A 21,021-nucleotide genomic window follows, 5' to 3' on the forward strand; every position below is an offset into this window, starting at 1 on the left:
CATTCCATACAACGAGACTAAGGTCTTACGATTGTATCTATTTTTATAGCACACGCTCGGAACGATATTTTAAAAGAAGGAAGTTATTATTCTTTTTCTGTTCTCTCCTTTATCGATATCCCGCGGTTTCGAGTACTACAATCGAGATTTAAAACGTCTCTTTCGATCGGTCTTACATTGACGTTCAGAAACGAAGAATTTATAATCTCGACGATATTTTATAAATAATGAGTCTCGGATATCATTACGATATTTTAAGCTCGAAGATATCGAATTGGTGAATCGAATGGAGATCGTATAAGTACGGAGAATGCGTATTCATTGATTTCTTTGCACAGACTTTTGCAAAGACTCTTTCTCTCTTTTTTTTTCTCTCTTTTTAACTCTCTCGTGCTTCTTTTTTTTGCGAACGATACTGGAAAAGAAAAAGATCGCCATTGTTGGAGAGTCACACAATATAAAGTAATGAGTTGCTTGATTCGACCAAAGAATGGATAGAATGAGAAGAGAGAGAGAGAGAGAGAGAGAGAGAGAGAGAGAGAGAGAGAGAGAGAGAAATGCTGGATCTCCGAACGGTTCACCTCCCTAAATGTAATAATAAATTCCATTCACGAGTCCCCGACGTATTCGATTGCGGCCGATATATATCCGTGACTATACCGGGTGTCTCGTTAGAATTGGCCTACTGGTTACGTCCGCAGACCCATGACGTGAGAACACTACAAACAGGACTATACAAGTAGGTACTACCTATTATCCTTCGAGAAGAATCTATACCTAATATATTCCTCGAACGTGTTTATTCCGATTAATTGTATTTGTCTGTTGTTAAATTAACATGCTTCTTGGTGTACTTTCGGCATAAAAAATGAACAAGGTTCGAGATGACACGGAGAAAAGGAAAAAGAACGAAAAGTTGATCGAAAGTATTTCTCGCGTATACTTTTTAAAAAATAAATATGAACCCGTAGAGAAGAGGATTTCAAGAAGACGATCAGTCATACGTTATATCCGTGTGACGGCCGATCATTTTTCTTCTCGGAAGTGCATTGCGACTGCACTCTATGTATATATATATATATAAATGTCTACGTACCACCTATCTACTCGCCTACGTACTGTGTCGCGACATACGAATAGGTATCTACCTATACTCTTTGTCGGTGAATAAGAAAAAGAACTAGACAGTAGAAAAAGTACAAAGGGAATAATAAGTCTATGGCTTTTATAATCCGAATGCCAGTTGTTTTCTATTATTTCAAAGAAGAAAACGTATCCATTCTCGTCGTACATTATGGATCTGATGTATCATTTAAATAATAATACACAAATGAGAATTAAAGACTACGATATCGACATTAGAAAAATTCAACCCGATACCAAAAGATTTATTATTCCGTGAAATATCAAAGAACTAGAAGAATAGTAATTGTTCGTTGAAAATCGTCTACTTGAAAAATGAAACGACTTTGAGATCGAATGTCGTACAAGGTTCTTTCTCGAAACCATCGAAAGGTAAAAGAGATGAAAAGCGAAGGGAGATGGAAAGGGTCGTCGTATACAGTTCGCAAACGTTCGAGGAAGCGCCACGTGCTCTTACATATTCGGCAGAATCGGAAAGCTTTCTCATATATTAATGATTCCAAAAGCTCGGCTGCCATTGTGTAGGAGGATCTATCACCGAGGATTTGACGGTTCCCCGTTGGAGAATCTCTATAATACCCAAGTTACAAGAGGTTCGCGTTCACCTCCGGCCGCCCCTTGACAATAGTTCAATTAGTTACGGCTTAACGGCTCTCAGTTCCTGGCGACTCGTGACCAGAATCTCAGACAATTATTCTTCTTTCCATCGATTAACTTACTACTTGGAAATTTTTCTCAAACTCTTCTTTCTTTTTTATTTTTTTATTTTTCTCTTTGAAATCTCAACACCTTCAATGGCCGAAAGAAATATCCTCTAGGCTTTCCTTTTGAACGACTACTTAAAAATCTGTAAATGATCGTAGGAAGAGAGGTAGAGAGAGAGGGAGGGGAGAGGGACGATTGAATAAAAAAGAAATTGTTGTTTTCAACGGATTAACTGTGCGATCTTCTCAACGTAAAGACGTATTAATATCGTATTAATGATGAATTAAGGCAATATAAAATGAATCGATTACGCAAGTCGTTAACTTGAATCAATGCCAGATAATTAGAAACATTGAGAAACGTCAAACGTTCAAAGGATTAATCGTGAATTTCGTGGATCAGGAGAGTCTAAAAGGACTAAAGGAGAGGAAAACTGAAGTGTACCGACAAGCCGAGAGCACCTTAATGTGTTTACCCCTTGCAAGTGCCTATCCAGAAGCGTCTCTAGGAAATGAAATACCGTTGCGTACGTAAACGAGCTGTTGGAGTACTCGCAAGTAAATAACGAACTTTCTTGGCTCGTATAGCGCCTTAAACCGTTACGAAGAGCTCATTACGCACGCTCATCTTCCACTTCCCGTTTACGTTCCAACGAAAGGCGACATTCTCCATGTTCCTTCGAAAATTTGACTCTACGTGCATGTACTCGCTCGCCTATGAGTTTTAATTTTGTAATTTAAACCTCGATGAAAATTATACTTGTTACGACTTGAACGTCGTCTATCCTCGTATAAGAAATTCCTACAACAAATATTAGGACATAGAAAGTAATATCGTATTATCTACATTTATTCTACAACGGCTCTGACAAAAATGCGAGTTTAAAAGAAACAGACAGAGAGAGAGAGAGAGAGAGAGAGAGAGAGAGAGAGAGAGAGAGAGAGAGAGAGAGAGAGAAGAAAAATTAAACGTCAAAGAACACTTCCGACGACAACGACGACGACAAAAATAAGGTATGTTCTTTTTACGACAAGGATTTATGAAAGCTACTGTGTATCTCCTTCCATTCGAATTTCGCGAAATTGTTCCTAACTAAGGAAATGAAGCGTGACGATAAAAAGTTGCTTATAAAATGAGACGTAAAGGAGACTGGAAATTCAGACAATTACGTATTGTATGTGAACTCGAAATTAATTATCTGCGCACTACGAAAAAAACGGTCACGTCTTAATATATTCATTGTGAAAAATGTTTCCCTTTATTTCTATCTTTTATTTATCTCAAATATGTCGTCATAAAAGTTTGAATGGTCGATTTATTTATGATAGTAAAATTTATTCAAAAATTCGATATACGTATACATACGCACGCAGAATTAAAACTATGCCACAACAAAATGTTACAAAGAATTTATCGTATACTATTTTATATTTTATTCGACTCGAAGTTTCATCGATGTCAATTATATTTATTCGATTAAAATACGTAATACGTTGACTCGGTGAAAAAGCAAAATTGAAAAGTGCCTAGCTTTATAGCCGTACGACTTTTATTCATAAACGAAGCGTCCTTCGAAAACGATTAATGGAATCGTCGGTCGGTAGAGCGTAGAAAGATAAAGCCTATCAAACGACGACGATTCCTCTATTAATTATTCTTTTTGCGGGCTTACGGTAAAATGCGTCGACCCATCATCGCTTTCTACGCTAAACGTCCACCACAGTTCGCTTCTCGGTTAAAACCATCGACCAGGAAAAGGAAGGAAGAGCGTACACGAATTATACGTCAATATCTAATTCGCATTAGTGCCGATGTCGACGTCGGGTAAACGCAAACGTTTCACGACGCTTTTAGCCAGGTCATCACATATTCACGCACTGCTTCTAGTTTCCCTCAAGAAGGTAACCCATTTATCTTTGACGTTGAAGAGATTATGAAAACTTTACTTCGTGTTGAAACTTGTCGAACGATTTATTAAAAAAAAAAAGAAAAAAAAAGAAAAAAAAGAAGGAGAAAAAAAAGATACATAATTTTATAAAATCCGATTTAAGGTTACGATCTACTGCAGAGGAATGTTATTTTTGTACTAAAAGTTTGCCATCGTATTACCTGGATTCCTAAATTTGAAAAAATTCCTTTTTCTTCCATCTCGATTAAACAAAACATAAATGTTGGATAAACTTTTTAAACGAGAGCTATTTTTCCCCTTCAAACGTCAGTATTATTATCAAACTGAATGAAGAAAATAAAGTTTTCCTGTCACCTGGTACACGGTACTCGTAACTTTAAAGTCCTTGGTTAATTCGCACCGACTTTCTTTCTCTTCTATTTTCTCCTTTTTTCCAGCGAGCCCGCATTTTCTCGATTTTTCCGGCGCCAATCCTCGGTAAGATTACTTAGCGGGAAAGTTCTGGCGAATCAATAAAAGAAATTAACTTTCGAGTATAACCGGTAGAATTTTTAATTCGATGCACCAGATCGAAACATCACAAGGAATCTGTTATCTTCGGATCCTCTTTGAAAGTGACTGAACAACTTTGGAAATTTCAACTATCCGTCGTTTTACTAATTTCATCTCAGCTTGGAGATCTCACGGCAAGTGTCTTAGTCAACAAAGAAGATTAAGAGAAAGGAATAATAATCCGAGAAGAACACGTATATCCGGCATAGATCTAGCGAAACTTTCACGGCAACAAAATATCATCTTGAATATTTCTCAAATAGCGGCTTAGAATAATAATAAGAAGAGTGCGTTATATTATGTAGAAAGAAAAGTAAGTATATTTCTCTTTCTCCTCTTTTACCAATGTAGGTAACCACGAAAAAGTTTAAGAGAAATTGTTCCGAAGGAAAAAAAGGCGAACGTGTATAAATAATCAAATGATGCATCGGAAGATGAAAGGATCCTGGCATATCTATTTCGAGATCTGGGAGAGATAAAAGGCAGATACAGATAACAGATTGGCCGTGGATGGGAGAGTCGACGCGTAAGCTCCTAAGCCGAAAAGAAAGAAAAGGTAGAGGAGGAGGAGGAGGAGGAGGAGGAGGAGAAGGAGGACTCGAGGTTGCTCGACTCCGTGGAGTTTTTGGATCGATCTGAAGGTGGTTAAAGGAGAAAGAGGAAGAAGGTGAAAAAGAAGAAGATGAAGAAACGAAGGGTCGAGACCAAGGGATGGCTCATGGATTCTTCTCCTCATTTCTTTCTCCACTCACCCCCGATTTTGTACGCTCCCTTTTCGGAAAGTTTCGCGCGGTAACCCTTCGTATAAAAGGCTGCGTGGTGTCGGGACAGTCAGGTCGTCGACGTGATCCGAGAGTTCGCTTGGAACAACCTCCATTTGTACGGGGAATTACATCCGCGATGGAAGACGAAAAAGATGAAGGAAAAAGAAATATTTCAATGGTTATGGCAACCCGTCTTGAACTCGCCGCCATCAAAAACGAACAAAAGATGGAAGATGAGAAGTGAGAAAATTATCGAGTGACAAATGTTCGAACGTCCGTTGGCATTAAGATATTTTATTTTTCTACCAGAGGATGCTAATAACGTTCGATCTTGAATGTTATAAAGATCTTTACTTTAACTACTTAGGGAGAAGCGAAAATGAATATCCGTGAAAAGTCGCCGAAAAAACGAAAAGATAATGAGGTGAAAAAATACGAGTTAAATCGGAAGGGTAGGAAGCTTTCCCAGCCGATTGAATGACGATAAGTAGCTACGAGAGAACGACGTCTCTCGTTTTATTTCACTCGATTTGACTTGTTACCCCTATCGACGTCGCTTATAGGTCTTTTATTTCCCATGGAATACATATATACATAGATATATACCTATACGAGTTACACTCGAAGAAAAGTATTACTCTCTTTTATCGCGAGTAAGTCCGTTTCAACGCGTCCGTAAGAGTAATATCCAGGATTGATCGATGATAAAATCGCGATTTTAAGACACGTGCGAATGTATGCACAAGGAAAAAAGGATTCGAGAGAGAGAGAGAGAGAGAGAGAGAGAGAGAGAGAGAGAGAGAGAGAGAGAGAGAGAATTAGAGACTGGAGGGGGGTGAAAGAAGAAAAAAAGAAGTGGTTGGTAAAATGAGACGAGTAGACTGGAAACGACGAGGTTTTCCATACGCGAGAAGAGTTTACCCCTTTGGTCCTTACAACCCCTGGCACGCGGCACCCTTGCTGTGATTTTTAACGACCTTCGTAGTCGACATAGTCGTACATAGTAGTAGTAGTTGTCGTTGTCGTCCTCCTCGTCGTCGTCGTCGTCGTCGTCGTCGTCGTCGTCGTCGTTGTCGTCGTCATTTTCTCTCTCGAGGACGTCACCGTGACGAAAGTAGGTTCAAGGTAAACGTCACCGACTGCGTATGATTTATGAATGGAAAGAGGAAAAATAATGCGGCTACTCGAAAACAAAAAAGGAAAGAAGAGAAAAAATGGCTAGAGGGGGAGAAAAAAAAAATAAAGAGGAAAAGAGGGACTGACTCGCGAACGAGCGAGCTGCAGGGCGTGAAACGTTTGTTTGTATGGATAATACGTTAAACAAACGCGAAACTCGCTGCTTGCTCGTGTTATTCGGCTTAGCTGCTTTATCGTGCGAGTGGACGTAAAAAGTGTTAGGTTTTAATATTTATCGTCTAAATACTCGAACCTTGAGTGTGGAAAAAAAAGAAAGAAAAAAACGAGAAAACGAATGAAAAGTTCAAAGTTCCAACAAATCTTGTCGAATTAATTTTACGCATATCGCATTTTTTTTTTAATCTTATTCGATCGGCTTTAATAACGGACAAATGTTAATTTATTTTTTTTATTTTATTCCTTTTTTCGTTTTTCTTTTTTTTTCGATAGACCTAGAGCGTCATATCGCGAATTAACGAGATATTATCAAAACAATGAAAAACGTCGAAGCTTTCGTCGACAAAGGATCATTCAATTTCTAACACATTCCTATTTTATAAAGTAATGAAGAGAGAAAGAGAGAGAGAGAGAGAGAAAGAGAGAGAGAGAGAGAGAGAGAGAGAGAGAGAGAGAGAGAGAGAGAGAGAGAGTCAAAGTGCATATGAAATCACGAATTGTACGTTTCCGTTTGTCTTTGCGTTTGCTATTAAATTGTTTCTCGAACAAACGAATGAACGAGCCAAACGAAGCTTTTGATCTTTCCTCCTATTGCTGCGTGACATATGAGTAACTCGGGTAAACCGACGTTGTTATTAATCGTAATCACAATTCAATTTCATCTCAGTCAAAAGAAACATCGTTCTTTCCGTAATTGTAACTACTAACTTGTCGTCCTTCGTCCTTCGATCTTCGTCCTACATTCGTAACCCGGATTTGATTGCAAGTTTTAAACGAGATTTCTGGAATCTGAAAATTGGATTCCCATTCGTTCGAAAGCAATTAAATCCTATCCCAACGAAATGATCCCTCGTCAAATATTAAAATGACATAGTTCAATTTTAACGGAAATGTAAAAACTTTATAAAAACGATTCTGAAAATGTCCACAACTATTGATCGTAAAAAGAAAAATAATGTTAAATAAGTACATCACACGTACCTGTCGATTGATCAAAATTAAACCGAACAATTTATTTCCCTTTGATTCCTTTTTTCTTCTTCTCCTTCAACGCGAACGTGCGAAACGTTTACCTCAAACGATATTGTAGTAGATCGAAGAAGCCCGAAGGAAATTTCAGGCTTCTATTCTACTCTCTTTTCTTTAGATTCTCTCTCCCTTCTCGCGAAGGTAAGCGCCATATTTTGCAGTATCAATCATAGCACGCAATAAACGGCTACGTGGTATAAGAGAGAGGGTCAGGTTGCCAAGATACAGAAGCAGTTAATAGCACTATTACGTCTAGGCTGGCCGGTCTCGAAGCCGAGGCCACGAAGGGCACGAGGGCGTGTGCACGTGCACGAAGCCTGGAGTGAGGGAGATAGATAAAGAGGAGAAGGAGGAGGAGGAGGAGGAGGAGGAGGAGGAGATGACGATGTGGTGGTGGGTGCCCGAAGGGACGATGTCGTCGCAACGTGCTACCAGCTGTGACTTATGACGTATCACGGTGAGCAGGAACAACCAGGACGAGTACAACGTTGCTGCCCAACGGGTGGCCGTCAAAACTGAGCCGTTCGTTCAATAAGTTGTGATTTATCGAAAGAGAGAGAGAGAGAGAGAGAGAGAAAGAAAAAGAGAGAGACTCATTCTCCTCCTACACCATTTTAAACTGTTTTTTTCCTTTTCCCCTCTAGTAATAATAAGCTTCGTACGTCGTGCACGTCGTTTTTTTTTTTTACACGAGTCCTATAATCTTTTGAAAGACAAACGAGATATGAAAGAGTGTTACCAGCGAGATATTGACCGAACGAGAAAATACTATGCCGATTTAACGTGCTTTTTACGTTTACTTCAATGAATTCTCGATGAGTAGAAAAACCGGACGGTTTATTTTACAGGTTGATGTATCTTTGACGGATGAGTCACTTCTACAAACACATGGGAAACGTTTAGAAGAGTTTCATACTAGTTTTAATCGTTCTTTGGGATATGATATATGTGTATGCGCGCGAGTGCGCGACGACTTCTGTCTTATAAAAGTCTTATCTCTCGTAGAAACTTGGCCGTGCTTTTAAATCATTTTAATTATGACATATTACGTTAATACTGCCGGCCGCGACTGTGATTAATTGTGAAAAACTAGATGACGGAATAAAGTTGTAAAGCAAAAAGAGTCGCATTCTTAGGTTGTTTCTGAATAAGCTTGACTGTTAGGCAGCATGTTTGCCTTTCTAGGAAATTTGTTCAAGCACATTTTGAAGTAGCACTCGCGGGAACAGATCAAAGGCCTGCTTCTCAACTTCCTCCTACCAGGATGAATACACGACGAAAGTTTTTCGTCCAAAGTTATAAGCTGTTTCTTAACCTCGATTCCGAGATATAAAGGGAACCGTCTATCGTTATAACAACTTTTTCTCCGGAGTTACGAAGGCGTACCTTTTGAAAACTTCCTTTCGTATCGAAAGCGAATCATTTCCCGTTGCTCGTTTTTCCTATGCCCAAGATGAATATTTACAAGATATAAATAATTTACCCTTTGAGAAATAAGTTTTCATAAGAGTATTACAAAACGAAATTTCAAAAATATCGTAAATATAAGAGCAACGTCCCTGCAGTCTAGAAACAAACGATAATATATGTTAAAATAACGAATAATAATATGTTAAAACACCGAAACTACGAATTACTTGATTATTCGAACGACATATGCAGGTATTAATCAAAAAATAAAATTCACGCACGTGAATAGACAAACGTCGTCGAATTGGTCGTGTATTTTTTTTTTTCGATGTCGTATAAATCAAACGAAAAAAAAAAGAAAACGAGAAGAAGAAGAAGAAAACTGAAAAAAGATTTCATAGTCAACGCTCGGCCGAAAAAATACATTTTCGAATAAAAGTTGTACTCCCTTTCTTTCTGGGATAAAGTTAAAAACGATAGGGAATAAAAACAGCCTGCAATACTAGAATATTATTGGCAGATTAAACCGTCGTTCATTTGCACGTCTGCTACTTGAAAAGTAATTACCCTGTTGTCATCGACAGACCACCTCCACCACCACCATCACCACCACCACCACCATCATCCGTATTCGACTCGAATCGCGGGGGTAACTCAACAGCTGCGAGAGGGTGAGCCTCTTCATTATTTTCCGATACCCCTACGCTTCGTATCGCTATCTCCCTGACGAAAAGATGAGAGAAACAGAAAAATCGCTTGTTTCGCTCTGCATCCCGATTGGAATCAAATGCAACACCGGTGAAAATTATTTTTAACGAGCGTTCATCAAATTAAATCGAACTGAACCGCTAATTAAGACGCAAGGTCGAACCGCTATTTTATCTTTTAATCTAAAGAAGAAAAAAAAAATAAAATAAAAATAAAAATAAAGAGAAGATAAAAAGGAATGAAAAAGGGAATAAAATTAATTTGTACGTGATACGGAATTATAATTTTTACGAAGTTCGAAGATAAAGGTAATTACTTCCACGTTATCTTCGTCGATTGCTTAAGAAAAAAGAAAAAAAAAAGAAAAGGAAAAAAAAAGGTTAAAAGATAAAAGACTATTGCGTTTAATAACGTGTCCTTAATACGAGACTTTTAATCTATATCCTTTGATAATATTCAGATTCACAACGAGAGAAGGATCGAAAGCAAATGGCCACGACCAAAGGGAAGAATAAAAGCTGCTGGATAATACTCTGCTTTCACGAAGCAAGAGATAAGTCTTTTTTCGGAACGGAGGAAGCTCATTCGGAGAAAAGGCAGCGTTCTATTCTACGTTGAGAACGAAGGAAGTAAGAAATCTCTCTATCTCTAGTGGTTGTAATTCTCCGGAATATCAGCGAGTCGTTACTACTGATAACGACGAACCGTTGGATCTTCTTAGAACATCGTCCAAATCGCTCGTCACTTTAGTTCTACATGGTAAACATCATGATCGATCCTATCGCGCGTTTTCTCTACGATTTTTCACGTCCGATCGAGTTTATAGAGTGTCCCAGTTAATATCGTTTCTTCTTATTTATATCTACATCGATTTTATATCAAAATTTATTCGACGTACTAGAGTATTTGTTCGCGTATTGAAATGATTATTATTTTATCTAGCGTAACGATAAATAACGATAATACTTACGTTTTAAAAGAATTTTTTAATTATATTATACCTTCCATAGTACATACGAAAGAAATATTTCGAACGTCGATCAATTTTGATCGAGCACACGTCCTGTATATCGTATATCTACATAATATATATAGGATAAAACGCAGCGATCCCTTTTTCCATCGGATTTCCTATTTCTCTCAGGCGAGTAAACGTTTCGAACATGCACACTTTGAAGTTGTTCGTTGGTTAAATAGCCCGCCGGGTCAGAATAGCCACGTTGCTTTGGAATCAAAACACCCTACAACTGTATTTAGAAGAGATTGCCTGATATCCACTGCTTTCTGCTCCGTGGAAGGGTGCAACATGATAGATACGAATGAGCATTAGTGAGACTTAACGAACGCGCAGTCAAAATTATATTAGACTCGCGAGGGTTGTAAAGACGTGGCTGATTAGAAAGGAAATCGTCCGATCGAAAGTAATCGCATGGAAACTTTACAAATTTGGGGTTTAACGTTTCCTGCGTTCCAATTACAAAGAATATTATTTATAAAGTTTTCAAATTACGAATACGTTGAAATTGAAAATGAATATCTTTTTCTCTTTTCTGTAAAATAAATAACGTGAAATTATTTATACGAGATATTTTAATGACAAAAAATATTTTCAAAATATCGTTTTATTTGCACCATATATATCGTATGAATTTTTTTAAGCTCGGACGTCGTTTAAATTAAATTATTCAGCTTTGGAAGGACGTATAAACGTTTTACGTTTTATCCTTAAAAATGAACTTCCTTTCTGCCTATATTTTTTTTTTCTTTTCATCAAGCGTGCCAAAGAAAGGCACCTAAAGTAATTCCGAGAAAAATCGAAGCGAAAGCTTGATTACCAGCGTGACTAACGAGACTCCGTTCTTTCGGTGAAACGAGAATGGCCGATCTCGTTCGAACCTATCTACTATCTGCGCGCGGAATCGATTTAGCAACGAGTCGGCTTGCTCTCACTCGGCCTCGGCGATTTCTCGACAATGAGAGATCGATTTCACATTTGTAATCGGGTGAACGCGACGTCAAACTATTCTCCTCGAAACTTATTGGGTATCCTCTTCTCGTCTCTCTCTCACTCTCTTTCTATCTTTTTCTCGCTTTTTCTCTCTCTCTTTTTCAAATTGCTAAAAAAGAAAGAAACAAGAGAGACTAATAACAGAGAAAGAAAGAATCGATAAAGAGCATCGTTAACGTCACGACACGCGATTCGTGAATATACAAGTGTTTCGAGATTTTGAAAGATCTTTTTTATTGTTTTATCATTTTTACTATATGAGAATGAGAATAGAGATAAGACAGATAGAAGGAGATAAAGAAAAAGAGAGAGAGAGAGAGGAAGAAATTCAGGTATATCAAGAAATTACGAGAACATGAATTATTATATCTCGACTATATAAGTTAATAATAAGATAAGTTCTGTTTGTGTCCACGACGCGAAAATATCTTAAGCGTATCACTTAAGATATTCAAACAAAAGGGAGAAAAAGAGATAGAGAGGGAGAAAGAGAGATACAGAAAGAGAGAGAGAGAGAAGATAGTGTAACAAATTGTCGTAGGATCGATAAGTTGTATCGAGAAAAGTGATACTCGGTGCAAGGAAGGGCGTGTCAAGGTTTTTAAACGAAATTCGAGAGGAGCCCACTTCCTTACTCACACCTTTTCTTCCATCTCTCCTTTCATTCTTTCTTTCACTATTAGAAAAAAAAAGAGAGAGATAGGTGGGAGGAAATTGATAAAGAAGTTACCCTCTTTGGTTAAGCTGCTCACGAGAATTACGTACAAGTATCATAATTACAAGCGGTGATTTTGGAAGCCGTGCTAACGTGTCAGCTCGGTAAAAATCGAAGGATTTCAAAGGTTTCAATCGAACGCTGAGAGAGAGAGAGAGAGAGAGAGAGAGAGAGAGAGGGATGGATATTAGAGTTAATTCTTCTCGCCTTTACTTTGTCCGTTTAATAGGATATTCGACGCGAGGAAACAAGGGGTGTTCGTGAAACGTAACGTGGTGTAATATCGTTAAAAAAAAATACTTATTTTCGTTTAAACCACCGCATTATTTTTCCGATGAACTTGATATTAATTTTAACTACATTATCGTAAAGACTGTAATAACTTATTACTATAACATAATGAGTAAGCAAATGTTTTTGAAAAAAACAAAAAGAAGAAGAAAATAAACTAAAGTACGGGAGAGCTCTGCAGTAACATTTACTTCATAATTATATAAAGGTATCAGAGAGAGAAAGAGAGAGAGAGAGAGAGAGAGAGTGAGAGAAAGAAAGAGTTTTTATTATTTATCGCGTTAAATCGTTTTCCCACGCTATCAGCCAAGCGAGTAAATCATATTTGCATTCTCGTTTCTACTCGTAACGTGAGAGATATCGAAAATCCATTACGTAGCCGGCCAGCAGCAGTAGCAGCAGCAGTAGCAGTAGTAACAGAACGAGCAGAACGAGTAGAGCAGAGCAGAACAGAGCGGAGGAGAGCAGGCAGGCACGATGCGGGCTGCAAGAAAAATCGTGGTAAATGCAAACGGTATAATAAATTTTCTCCCGCGTCCCTTTAAAAATCCTCTCCCATCCATGCGATTTAGCGGAGAAAGGCTCTATCGTGAAAGCAGGAATGGTCAAGCAAACACTTTAAGTGCGATTTAATGGCTCGTTACTCTCGAAAACTCGCGAATTCTCCCGATGGTACGCGTGTACATTATGTATAATACATATGTATGCATGTTTGCGTAATCACGAACAAAGTATCATAAATTCTAATAAACCACGCTGACAAATCTTTTCGATCGTCAATTTTCACGCCGTATCGTCTCGTTCCGTTAATTAATGATTCTTTTATTCATAAATTTTCTAAAGGTACGGCGAATGTTTTTGAACAAACGATATCCGCAGAAAATATGAAAATCGTAGAGGTAACGTATTGAAACTAGTGAAACGAACAATAGGGAGTCTCTATATTTATGCGTGATTGCTAAAGTAGATACGCGCATCATCAAGAGGAGCGAGCGATCCGAAGAGACAGAGATATATGTCGGTAGATATGAAAGAGCAAAAGAAACAGAGATAGAGACAGAGAGAAATAGAGAGAGAGAGAGAGAGAGAGAGAGAGAGAGAGAGAGAGATACAGATAAAAGGCAGTAGCTGGGAATTCGCGAACACGATGAAAAGGACACAGAAAAGAGATACACGAGCAGTTGAAAGGTAGTCAACGCTCTACGGGGGTGTATTCTTCTTCCTGTTCACCTTCGTCTCGCTTCGTGCATGGTTCGTGTGCCGTGTATGTTATGAAAAGGTTTGATATGTCGACGAGGGCGATGCTATTTGATACATAAGTACATATGTCGTGCAATAAGCACGGTAAATACACTGAAATCTCATATTCCGTCCTTCTCCGAGTCCACCCAACACACGCACTCCTTTCTCGTTTACGCTGATAAAAAGGATAGCCTTGCTATGTTATTTTATTCGACTAACTTCAATTATCCTTTACATCGAATAACTAAACTAATTTTGTTCTAATCTTGTTAGAAGACGGTTCGTATTACGACGAATATATACAACCAATAATCTTCTAATGTTTTCATTCAAAATAACATTTTACGATGCTTTGTTTGTTATTCTATTACGTGTAATATTTAAGATATCAATGAAACGTGATATCCTCAGACAAGAGGACATACGGTAACGAAAACAATAACACAAATGATTATCTTATCTACGCTTATATATCCGCCGGTTCCTCGAAAATAGAAAAAGAGAGGAAAAAAAACCATTGCAAAAAAGTTGAAGCAAGACTTGGCGAAGTTTCTTCTTGGTCCTTCCCCTACTTTAGGGATCAACTGAGAAAACTTTTTCTCTCAGGAAATATTCATAAAATTACGGAACGAGAAAATAAACGAATTTTGTATGGTGAATTCGCTTAACTACACAGTCGTAAGGCGCAATGCGACAACACGAATGTAGGCGCGAACAGTGTTTCTATAGTTTCTACAGGAAAAGAGAAAAAGAAAGAAATAACTTTTTGGCTGGCACCTTCCTGTATAAAATGTGGGCCACTTCGACAACTACCCGTGAATAAATAAAACACACTCGCATGTTTTTGTCGTTCATAAGCGCAGCTGTCGTTGATTTTAATTAAATTTTAAATCATCGTTAAACGAATAAATGAGCGAACTTGAGCCTGAAATAAATAAATAAAATTAAAATACAGACCTCGAAATGGTCCACGTTCGTAGAAGTCAGTGTTATAGTTTCCCTTCCTAGTCGATATCTTCGTCGATCTCCTCGTATTCCAAGAGAACACTGCCAGTAACACGATACATGAATGTGTATATAATATATATATATATATATATATATATATATATATATAGTATATATATAGTATATAACTTCGTTATATCACACGTTACACGTTACTCAAAAATCGCGCGCGAAACTGTCGAGAGTGAGTTCGAAGGCGTGTCAAAAACCTCAACGTCCTTTCTTCTTCTCTCTTTTCGCATAGGAGAATGAAAGACACGCACTAGAAACAAATTTCTTGTCTTTAGTCTTTGATGATGGAATTTTCTAATTTCGCGCCATGAGCACGGCGCGTAATCGTTACAACGAAGACATTTCTTTCGTCCTTCTCTCTCTCTCTCTCTCTCTCTCTCTCTCTTTCTTTCTCTTTTGCTTTTGTTGGACAGAGACGGAGGGAAAACCTCTCCCTCTCTCTCTTTTTCTTTTTCCTTCTTTTTTCGACGATATTTGGTTCTTTTATTCTTCGCTCTTCATAACTCGGTCACGAATCGTGAGGTGGAAAACGACGGCGAGTTCTCGCTCGACCGCCATCGATCCCGCGAAGCGCTTGCTGCGCGAGAGAATGAGAGAGTAGATAGACAAAGAGAGAGACAGAGAGAGAGAGAGAGAGAGAGAGATAATAATGGAGAAGTAGCGAGTGGGAGAGAGATAGTAGTACACGGATACGTTGACACACAGTGTAAACGTTATATATACGTTACGACTTATTTACCCGCGTGGACGTGTTACCACGTTCCTCGTCTTGTTTTTTCACCGTTCATAGACACGAGGAAGTTGTTGAACCTTCTTCGACATTTAAATCGAAATAGAAACGTGGAATCACACTGGGATACACGTAATTACGAGCTATTTCTATTCGACGTACGGAGAGAATTATATTTTAAAATCGCACAGTAATTAAATCGCAATGATTCCTTCGTACGTTGTATTCCTGCAGGCAACGTAAGACATGTGACTTTGAAAGTGGGCCATGTTCACTCAACGTGATATACGTATGTACATATGTATGTTATATAGATGAGGAAAACTTACAGTTCTATATATATATATATATGTCTCTCTCTCTCTCTCTCTCTCTCTCTCTCTCTCACACACACGCGCACACACACAGAACGTAGTATCCTTCTTCTTGTCCTTCTTCGAAATTTAATGTCATTCGAATGTCAGCTTCTTTCTCAGCTTTTCGTTGGACGAATCTCGAACGAACGGAGAACACCTTTCTTCCTCGGAGAGATCGATAAACTTCTCTTTATTTCTCTCTCTCTTTCCATCCGAAGTAACACCAATACGAAGCTACGAAAGAACGTCGAAAAAATGGACACGAAGAAAAGCTTGTCGAAAAGAAAAGCGAGACGTTATTTAGTGGGCGAAGCGCGGAGAGAAAAGGCGCGGAATCCCTACGCTCGCGAATCGGTCCGGTGACTGAATCGAGCGACGCTAGAGGGGGGAGGGTGAGGCGCGAGACGGCGGCCGAAGCGCGCCCGCCGACCGGAGTGGGGGTATACAACGAGAGGGGAGAACGAAGATACACCCATGCCTCGCGCATGCGTCTCTTGCTACTATTTCGTTTCTCTCCCTCCTTCTCTATCGTTACGGGTAGCTACCCCATTACGTTCGTCCTTGTCGCACTCTCTACTCTCCTGCTTTTTCCCTTACTTTTCTTCGCTTTTTATCCATTTCTTCGTTTTCTTCTTCTTCTTCTTGTTTTTCTTCTTCTATTTATTTCCTACCTTTTTCGTGCTTCTCTTCAACTTTCTTACGATCGCGTATCGTACTTCGACTAATACCTATTACTTACAAAGAAATGTTTAACATTTTAAGAGAGACAGAAAGAAAGAGAGAGAGAGAGAGTAAAGGAGAGGGAGGGAGGGAGGGAGAAGCGATAAATTAATTTGATATATCGAAAAAAGGTTTACTCTCTTCCAAAACATTTTTCCCCTTTTCCTCTTTTTCTATCGTTTTTCACCTTCGTTTTCCTTTCCACCTTTCGACTTTCTATTTAATTTTCTCGAAAAAGAAAAAAAAGAAAGAGAAAGAATTTAGTTCGAAAGAGCGAGTCCGAGACGGGGAATCAATGCAGCGGTGACACTTAATTGATATATCACGTTAATTACGTAGAATTTGAATTTCACCGAGAGTGGATTTTATATTCCTATAAAAGTGCATTACACTGCAGGCTTGATATATGTCTGTCTACGTGAACGGATTTGTATTTATATATGTACACATATATATATACATATATATATGCACACACATATATATTATAGATGTATTCACATAGCTCTGTGCAAAAGCTCGTGGGACACCTACGAGCGCTTTAAGAGCGGACCGCTGGTCTAGGCGGAACATAAAGCGGATATTTCGTTTAATATTTAACACCTTTTATGAAGATCGATGTTGTAGGTATTGGATATTGAACATCAACGTTGATATCGCTATCGCATAGATAGAGAAAGCGAATATTTGATCGTGATATAAGTACGACAGGTTTTTCCTACTAAACTCGTTTGTTCTCTTTTCTCTTTTTCTCTCTTTCTATTTTTTATTATTTTTTTTTCTCTTTCCAGCCGTTCGAACACATGGAATTTGCAGAATGTAATGCCAATGGATCGTCCACGATTTAAAGAATTTGGATTTCGTTCCATGCGAGCTCTGTTAAACGACGTGATACTATATAGTAAACGAGAAAATTGATGCTAATTTTACCGATTATCTACTTTATAGTTAAATATTTCATTAATGTAGCTAAATAAGATATTTGGAGAGAAGGAGAGTGGGATAGAAGGAGAATATTACTCATCAAAATTTATTTCTATTCTTTTATGTATGTATATCGGATAGTAAATATTATAGGATAGGAAAAGAGTATTACTCATCGATGTATGTATATCGGATAATAAATATAATATTATAGGATAAAAGAAGAGTATTACTCATCGAAGTGTGTACATTAGATAGTAAATATTATAAAAACTATCTTAAAGTCGTTCAATGTGTAGTTACGTCACGATCGATTCCTAGAATAAGCTCATTTCTTCGTATATGTATATTGAGTAGTTTTAAGGTCATGATGAAAACAGACAATGATCAAAGTCATTTGGAAAGACGTTAATTCGAAGCAGACACTCAAAGGCGAAGGACGTTTCATCGAGAGCACGTACTTAGACCAATATCAGACGCGAACGACGAGTAATAGCACAATAAGTGAGTAGAATATTCTTTATCATTCGTAATCTTAATTGATATCAGTATGATATCTTTTCTGTCGAATAACCCTCGATCACGAATAACCCTTTATCTCGAGTAGCGAGAATCAACTTGTAACAGCGATTTTATAACATATATTTTTTTTTAAATAAATCGACACCAACGATCTTACTCGTCATATATGTTTAGTTAATATTGATATTTATTAATGTAATATTATTAATATGTATATATATATATTTAGTTAATAATTGATAATTTTTTGAACATTCTTCCGAATCCATCGAACGAATATTATTTATTGTAACAATAACGAATCGTCGAAATACATCGATCAAGACGTATATAGTTCGAGTTGATATATGTACTTCTCTACGTTTAACTTGTAACAACGATCAGCTTGTCAAGGCCGATGTGTAGAGCGGAGGGCAACAATAGGCCAACACCCTCTCAAACGGTTCACCATCCAGAGCACCCACGCAACAAACGCTCGTCGCGTTTCTCCGCGTTGTCCGGCTGGTTGTTCTGCCGCGTATATGAGCGCGATAATCGCGATACAACCGGCGAAACACCGGATGCATAATAGTGACAGGCTCGAGCGTTAGTCGCGGTCGAGCGACTATTATAGGCACACGAGGCGAAGGGTGGACGATCGATAGGTCGTGACGTGTTCGCAATACTCGTATTTTTGTAGAGAGAAAAAGAGTAGTGTCGTTTATGACGAAACGACTTGTTTCCAAAAGTTCGATAAAATTCGACTTCGTTCCGGTTTCGCATTGATCTCGAAGACGTTATCTTGCGGGTTTTGCTTTGCATTAATTTTAGATAAAATGGATGACGATTACACGACGTTGTTTAAAATACGAATTAAAGGGACGATTACGAGATTACGATTTTTGAAAGAAATTAGTCGATCGATTCGACGAATAGTTGTAAGTAGTTACGTAAGGCTACGAACGAAATTATCAAAATAAATTTAATGTCTCTTATCATTCCGAGAACTATCGTCTAAACTTGAAATCGAAGTAACGCTTGGCCGATTCGAAAGCAGAAATTCGTTCATGATGTCTGTTCAAATCGAGCTCCTCAATGCTCGTCGGTTATGTCGAGCAGAAAGATATTAAACCGTCTCCTCTCTTGTTTCTAGGTAGAGATCGTTAAGATCCTCGTTTCTTTGTCATCGATCGTGGTTGGTTTAACGTGCTACTTTCGACAATAGTACGTTTGCGTTTCTACCGATGAAACACAGACGCGATCTTAAGAGAACGATGCACGGAATATCTCTTTGGAAATCGAGCCTTCGCGAGATATTCCGGCCGTTCACAAAGCAAATTTTCGTGAGCGAACGATCGAGGAGGCATGCATGCATGTGTGTGTGTGTATGTAACATCTCACTGCATTGAATATTTCGCATCTCGTATATTTATACGTAGGTATGAGTCTTTGCGTGTGCGGTGGTTCGATATGGTTTTGTACCGAACAAAAGAAATTCCTTATTCCATGGAAGGAAGAATCCTCTCGGTGAGATACGCTCCTCTACCATCGAGGAATACTGCTATCGCGTCATATTTCCGTACCTTTGAAAATCGCAAGTGAAACAGCGACAAGACGTAGAAACGGAAAGATGCTTTCTTCTTGCGTTCGTTCGATGTTCCGTCAAGGGATTAAAATAGAACGTAGGTATGTATAACTGTGGGAAAATCGTTTACGTCGTTTATATATTTTATTTATTTACTTATTTAAAATATATATTATATATTATATATATTTATATTTTATATATATATAAGTACACGTATATACAAGTTCGAACGAAGCTACGAAATATTATTTTCGAGTAAAATTGTTCGAAGCAAATGGAGTTAGGAAATAGTGGATGAAAGAAGAATTATTAGTAAAAATGCATGTAAAAAATTCTGATAACATCGAACAGGCCGTTTCGTTATGTTTGCGAACGTAGAAAAGGACAGGATATGTATATAGTCTATACAAAAGCGAATTATCCTCGTCACCTCTGTGATTCGATAGAAACGGCTGTGGCATGAGGGAGTTGTTCGCTGTCTGTCCATATACATGTGTACGTACACGTGCATACGTGTACATAGTCGTGTACGCTCGACCACCGGAAATAGGATTGTCTTCCATGAGCCTTTATCCGATATCGCGATTCCAACACGATATCCTGAACGAACGAACGAACGAACGAACGAACGAACGAACGAACGAACGGATGGACGTACGGACAGACGGACAGACGGACGGATGGACAGACGGACGGATGGACGGACGTACGTACGAACGAACGTACGACGAACAAACGAACGAACGAACGAAGGCACACCGAGTACGAAACAAAGAAGCTCAAGTTTTAATTAAAAACCATTCAATTACGCAAGTTCTCCGTTCGTATATTGTTCTCTCATGCTCACTCCATTACGATCGTCTACGGTCTATCCGCAAAATAAACACGATTGTCTCAGTCATTACGTAGGCGCGAACCATCTTACACAAGCTTATGAAAATCGTCTAGGAAAGGAAGACCCCTTGAAAAGTGTGAAAATGGACAATATTTTCCTCGTCTTATTTGTAAATCCACGTTAATACCAGAAAAGGTTTAAATGGAGAGAAAGAAAGAAAACAGAGAGAGAGAGAGAGAGAGGAGGGAAAGGAGTGAGAGTGAGAGTGAGACACACACTATGCGAGCTTGATAAAAATCCTTTGCAAGGGGATTAAGTAGATTTACATATATCATTCGCTTTCAGGCGTTACAATTTGCCACAGCTAAATAAATGGATTCTGGTGCACGTACAGTATCTCCTCTTCTTCCACCGATCTTACTCAAAATGCTGATTAGGCAAATAACAAGAAGAGAAAGGGAGAGAGAGAAAGAAAGGGAGAGATGAAGAAAGTACCAGCAGAGGTAAATCCCCCGAGA

General features: G+C 38.4%; 1 protein-coding gene across 3 annotated transcripts in view; it reads right to left on the minus strand.

Moving 5' to 3' along the window:
* LOC122630800 (semaphorin-2A-like) overlaps positions 1–21,021 on the minus strand; it is a 362,656-nt gene that overhangs the window by 282,828 nt on the left and 58,807 nt on the right. For 2 of the 3 annotated variants that reach the window (XM_043815731.1, XM_043815728.1), the window contains exon 1: positions 14,787–14,927. The exons of the other annotated variant lie outside the window; for it this stretch is intronic. The gene's annotated coding sequence lies outside the window, so the exon portion shown is untranslated. Of the gene's footprint in view, positions 1–14,786; positions 14,928–21,021 lie in introns of those variants that run through there. 3 annotated transcript variants of the gene reach the window in all.

The sequence above is a fragment of the Vespula pensylvanica genome, chromosome 7 (genome assembly GCF_014466175.1).
Source record: "Vespula pensylvanica isolate Volc-1 chromosome 7, ASM1446617v1, whole genome shotgun sequence".
Taxonomy (NCBI): Eukaryota; Metazoa; Arthropoda; class Insecta; order Hymenoptera; family Vespidae; genus Vespula; species Vespula pensylvanica.